Source organism: Saccopteryx bilineata, chromosome 1, assembly GCF_036850765.1.
Source record: "Saccopteryx bilineata isolate mSacBil1 chromosome 1, mSacBil1_pri_phased_curated, whole genome shotgun sequence".
In the NCBI taxonomy this organism is placed as follows: domain Eukaryota; kingdom Metazoa; phylum Chordata; class Mammalia; order Chiroptera; family Emballonuridae; genus Saccopteryx; species Saccopteryx bilineata.
This window is the reverse complement of record NC_089490.1, coordinates 199,562,350-199,568,553: the sequence shown is the minus strand read 5'-3', so window position 1 is coordinate 199,568,553 and position 6,204 is coordinate 199,562,350. Positions and strand designations below refer to the sequence as shown.

Genomic DNA, 6,204 nt, shown 5'->3' with positions numbered 1-6,204 from the left:
TTTGATTTTTAAAATATAGTCAGGGCTCTGGCAGGCTGGCTCAATGGTAGAGCGTCGGCCCAACGTGTGGAAGTCCTGGGTTCGATTCTGGGTCAGGGTACATGGGAGAAGCCCCCATCTGCTTCTCCACCCTTCCCCCTCTCCTTTCTCTTTCTCTCTTCCCCTCCCGCAACCAAGGCTCCATTGGAGCAAAGTTGGCCTGGGTGCTAAGGATAGCTCCATGGCCTCCACCTCATAGTGGGCATGCTGGGTGGATCCCAGTTGGGCGCATGCGGGAGTCTGTCTCTCTGCCTTCCTGCTTCTCACTTCAGAAAAAATAATAATAAGACTATACTTTCAGGGATCATTTCTATAGTTTGTTACTAGAAAAAATAATAATAATAATAAATAAAATAAATGATAGTGAATTGTCCCTCAGCATCCACAGGGGTTGGTTCCAGGGCCCATATGAATACCAAGCTCCAAGGACACTCAAGTCCCTTCGATAGAGTGGTGCAGTATTTGCACAGAACCTACAAATGTCCTCCTGTGGAGTGAACTCATCTCCAGGTTGCTGATAGTACCTACTACAATGTCAGTGCTATATAAATAGTTGTTACACTATACCATTTCAGGGACAGTGACCAGAACAAAGGTCGATACCAGTACAGCACAGACCCAGCCACTGCAGACCTAACTACCTAGTGTGTGTCTGCAACACCGCAGCACCATTTTCCCTAGTACTTTTCATCTATGGTTTGTTGAGCCCATGGTGTGGGACCTGTGGACAGAGGGCCGACTGCATTTGTTCTGTCACCACTAAATCCTGTGTGCATAATCTTTTCTAGCCACAAAGTGATGTGATTAAGTCTTTACAGAAGCTTTGGTTGCTCAGCCTGATTTCCAAGAACAGAAGTTCTTTAGTTTTTATGATGAGAACTATTAACATTTAAAAAATATTTTTCTGAAATAAGTTGAATTATTTTTTGGCACAGCCTCATTCACTAATGTAAGAATTTATAATAGGGAAAAAAAGAGAAAGAATGATTTATTTTTTATGTAAATGCAAAACATACACTTTAATATTTACTACTAACTATTAATAGATTGATGTTTCTTTTAAGAAAATAATTTAATTTATCGGAGAGACAAGAGGCGCTGGAGTAGGCGGACGTACCAACATCTACCTCCCAGAACCAAAGTGGATTACAAATTAATTTTTTGAACTATCATCTGGAAAAACCAACTTTGGACTAAACTAAGAGGACTCTTCAACCAAGGAACACTGAAGAAGCCACACAGAGACTGGTAGAAAAAGCGGAAACGGGGAAACGCGAAGAGGGCTGCCCAGCTCCCCGGAGCGAATGGCAGCAGGGAGAGACTCGCGTGGCTGGAAGTGAGTTCAGCAGAGGGGGAAGGGTCCTGAGCCCCAGGAACAAGGCCCCAGCCTGTAGCCCCAGAACCCAGAAGAGGCGTAAGGTCAGTATTTAGCTGGAAACAAGTCAGGATACTGTTTTTGGAAAAGAGTCTGATTTCTCAGAACCAGGATCCTTCTTAAAGGGACCGCGCAGAACATCTCTCTCGTAACCACCCACCTGGGGCTCCTGGGGACGGGGGGAGAGAGGAGAGGACCACAGTAACAGGAAGAGAGTGTAATCTAGGAGGCACAGGGAGAAGCATTTTGGGAGATAGCCACCCTAACACATGGGATGAGTCACTCCCCAAAGCTGAAGTGAATATTTCCCTCGGAAACAGCAATACCAGCAAAGGGAAGCAGGAGAGCAGCCAAACAAGCTCCCCCACGGCATTCAGAGCAGAGTCGCATAGAAGGAGGGAGCTTTTGGGTCCTGTTGGGCAGATAAAATGTATTATGCTCACTTTGTTAAAAATAACACGAGGAAGCCGTCACCCAGGTGATATTAATGTGTGTTGGATTGGCTAAAGGCAGGCAGAATCCTTGTAGCCTGGGGCTTGGTTTTGGGATTAAGCCTTTCCTACCCTTTTTGATGTGGGGTGGTACAATCCAATCATGCCTCAAAGAGTGGCTTTGGGCCCTGGCCAGTTGGCTCAGCGGTAGAGCGTCGGCCTAGCGTGCGGAGGACCCGGGTTCGATTCCCGGCCAGGGCACACAGGAAAAGTGCCCATTTGCTTCTCCACCCCTCCGCCGCACCTTCCTCTCTGTCTCTCTCTTCCCCTCCCACAGCCAAGGCTCCATTGGAGCAAAGATGGCCCGGGCGCTGGGGATGGCTCCTTGGCCTCTGCCCCAGGCTCTAGAGTGGCTCTGGTCACAACATGGCGATGCCCAGGATGGGCAGAGCATCGCCCCCTGGTGGGCAAGAGCGTCGCCCCATGGTGGGCGTGCCGGGTGGATCCCGGTCGGGCGCATGCGGGAGTCTGTCTGACTGTCTCTCCCTGTTTCCAGCTTCAGAAAAATGAAAAATGAAAAAAAAAAAAAAAAAAAGAGTGGCTTTGTATTAGAGACTCCCCTGTTTTATATATTGGATTAAGGGTTTGGATTTCTGCACTATAAAGTGGGGACGGAGCAGGAGTTTGTTCTCTTGGTTCCTGAGATTATCATTAGAGGAGAGAGCAGAGCAGAGAGCAGAAAGAGGCCATGTGGCCAGGAGAAGCAGCCAAGATGGCGGAGTGTTGAGTGAGAGGCCAGTTTGTGCAGTTTGATGCTGGAAAAAGAAGGAGATGGGGAACAGAGGTGAATAAGTCTGGTGAGCTAGAAACCTTTGATTCTAGGAAACTCGGATAAGTCAGTAGATTTGTGAGCACTGAATGTGAGTGGGTTTTGGAGCCCAGTGTGTGTTTTTACTTGCCTGCCGGGTGCAAGCTAGAATTAAAGCTAATGGCCCACCAGTTTTTGGCTCCCTTGTTTCTTTACCGACTGTCCGAATCCAATGCGAACCTGCATAGGCCAGAAGGCTGCTGTGATAGTAACCCTGGCTGTGGCTCCTGGCTTTACAGGTCTACATTAGTGAGTCTTAGGGTCCGAGCTGTGACGCCCGCACCCACGCGGCTGAGGGCGCGCCGGAGGGTGGGCGGCAGTGAGAGACAAAAGCGCGGTTCTGCTGGCAGGGGCGGAAGCCAGCTAGAGTGAGCTCAATCTTGCCCGGCTGGAGAAAAGGGGGCGTGCAAAAGTGGTCAAGCTCAGATGCAGGCAGCCTGTAATCCAGCCTGCGGGGGGAGGGGGGGGAGGAGGGGGGAATCCCCAGAAAGGGTGGAGACCAGCCCCTGAGCAAGGGCAGAGGAGCACAGCCTTGCCCCGCCCGTGAAACCCAGACAATGCGGTCTAACTTGGTAGCCGGCTCTTCCTGTGGGGGTGGAGCCAAAAGCCCAGTAGAGGCAGAGTTCCACTACTGAGCTGAGCTTGGGAACGCAGTCCTGCCCGGTGGTAGAGCCAAGGCTAGCAGACGTTCCTCGAGTGGGCTCCTCCTGCAAGGGTAGGGCAAAAGCCCGGAAACAGGCGGAGATCCGCAGCTGAGCAAAGGTGCTCGCCAGTGCCCTCAGGACCGAGCATAACGTCACACATGGGGGCGGGGCAAAGGACAAAGCCACCAACGCTTGTGCACCCGAGCGCGTGATGACAGCCGCTCCCGTGAAGAGAAAATGCAGAGGCAGAGAAATACAACACAAATAAACCAAGAGAAATCCCCAGAAAAGGACCTAAGTGAATCAGATATAACCAAATTACCAGATGCAGAGTTTAAAATAACGATTGTTAGGATGCTCAGAGATATCAGAACAACCATAGATGGCCATTACGAAAACCTAAATAAAGAGATAACAAATATAAAAAAGGACATTGAAATAATAAAAAAGAATCAGCCAAATTGACAAATACAATATCTGAAATAAAGAATACAATGGAAGGAATTAAAAGCAGGATGGATGAAGCAGAGAATCGAATCAGTGAGTTAGAGGACACAAAAAATAAAGGCACAGAAGCAGAGCAGAAAAAAGAAAACAGACTCAAAAAGTCTGAGGAAACTCTAAGAGAGCTCTGTGACAACATGAAGAGAAATAACATCCGCATCATAGGGGTTCCTGAAGAAGAAGAGAAAGAACAAGGGATAGAGGCTTTGTTCAAACATATTATAGCGGAAAACTTCCCCCAATTAAGGCAGGAAAACATTACACATGTTCAGGAAGCACAGAGAACTCCATTAAGGAGAAACCCAAAGAAACCAACACCAAGACACATCATAATTAAAATACCAAAGCTAAATGATAAAGAGAAAATATTAAAAGCTGCTAGAGAAAAAAAGACTATCACCTACAAAGAAGCCCCCATAAGGATGACTTCTGACTTCTCAACAGAAACACTTGAGGCCAGAAGGGAATGGCAAGAAATATTCAAAGTAATGCAGAACAAGAACCTACAAACAAGACTACTTTATCTAGCAAGGCTATTATTTAAAATTGAAGGAGAAATAAAAAGCTTTACAGACAAAAAAAAAACTCAAGGAATTCACTGCAACCAAACCAAGGCTGCAAGAAATGCTAAGGGACCTGTTGTAAACAGATCAAAGGGAAAAAAGAATATAGCAAAAGAGGAATACAGTTTCAAAGAAAAAAATGGCAATAAACAATTACATATCAGTAATAACCTTAAATGTTAATGGATTAAATGATTCGATCAAGAGACATTGGGTAGCTGCATGGATAAGAAAACAGAACCCATACATATGCTGTCTACAAGAGACACACCTTAAATCAAAAGATGCACACAGACTGAAGATAAAAGGATGGAAAAAATTATTTCAAGCAAATGAAAATGAAAAAAAAAGCTGGGGTAGCAATACTTATACAGACAAAATGGAATTTAAAACAAAGACCATAGTTAGAGATAAAGAAGGTCACTACATAATGAAAAAGGGAGCAATCCAAAAGGAAGATATAATCATTATAAATATCTAGCACCTAATATAGGAGCACCTAAATATATAAAGCAGACTTGGATGGACTTAAAGGGCAAGATCAACAGCAATACTGTAATAGTAGAGGATTTCAATACTCCATTAACATCATTAGATAGATCCTCAAGAAAGAAAATCAACAAAGAAACAGCAGACTTAAAGGATCAACTCGATTTAATAGATATCTTCAGAACCTTTCACCCTCAAACAGCAGAAAATACATTCTTTTCAAGTGCTCATGGTACATTCTCTAGAATACACCACATGTTAGGGCACAACAGTGGTCTCAACAAATTTAAGAAGATTGAAATCATATCAAGCATTTTCTCTGATCACAATGGCATTAAACTAGAAATCAACCACAATAGAAAAATTGAAAAACATTCAAAACTTGGAAACTAAATAGCATGTTATTAAATAACAAATGGGTTAACATTGAGATCAAAGAAGAAATTAAAAAATTCCTAGAAACAAACGATAATGAGCATACATCAACTCAAAATTTATGGGACACAGCAAAAGCAGTCCTGAGAGGGAAGTTTATAGCATTACAGGCATACCTCAAGAAGCTAGAAAAAGCTCAAATAAACAGCTTAAACCTGCATCTAAAAGAACTAGAAAAAGAACAGCAAGTAAAGCCCAGAGCTAGTAGAAGAAAGGAAATAATAAAGATCAGAGCAGAAATAAATGACACAGAGGCTAAGGAAACAATACAGAGGATCAATGAAACCAGGAGCTGGGTCTTTGAAAAGGTAAAGAAGATCAATGAACCTTTAACGAGACTCACAAAGAAAAAAAGAGAGAGGACCCAAATAAATAAAATTAGAAAAGAGAGTGGAGAAATAACTGACAAACAGAAATACAAAATATTGTAAGAAAATACTATGAAGAACTGTACGTCAAAAAACTAGACAATCTAGATGAAATGGACAAATTCCTTGAATCATATAATCTTCCAAAAATCAATCTGGAAGAATCAGGAAACCTAAACAGACCAATTACAACAAATGAGATTCAAACAGCTATCAAAAAAACTCCCAAAAAAGAAAAGTCCTGGGCCTGATGGCTTCACAAGTGAAGTCTACCAAATATTTAAAGAAGAACTAACTCTTATCCTTCTCAAGCTATTTCAAAAAATTCAAGAGGAAGGAAGACTTCCAAACTCCTTTTATGAGGCGAGCATAATTCTGATTCCAAAACCAGGCAAAGACAACACAAAGAAAGAAAATTATAGGCCAATATCCCTGATGATCTTAGATGCAAAAATCCTCAACAAAATATTAGCAAACAGGATCCAACA

At 43.5% G+C, this 6,204-nt stretch overlaps 1 pseudogene; it reads left to right on the top strand.

The window, feature by feature from the left end:
- The first annotated feature begins 324 nt into the window (after nt 1-324).
- Nucleotides 325-451, top strand: LOC136321507 (small nucleolar RNA U3; annotated as a pseudogene).
- Nucleotides 452-6,204: the final 5,753 nt, after the last annotated feature.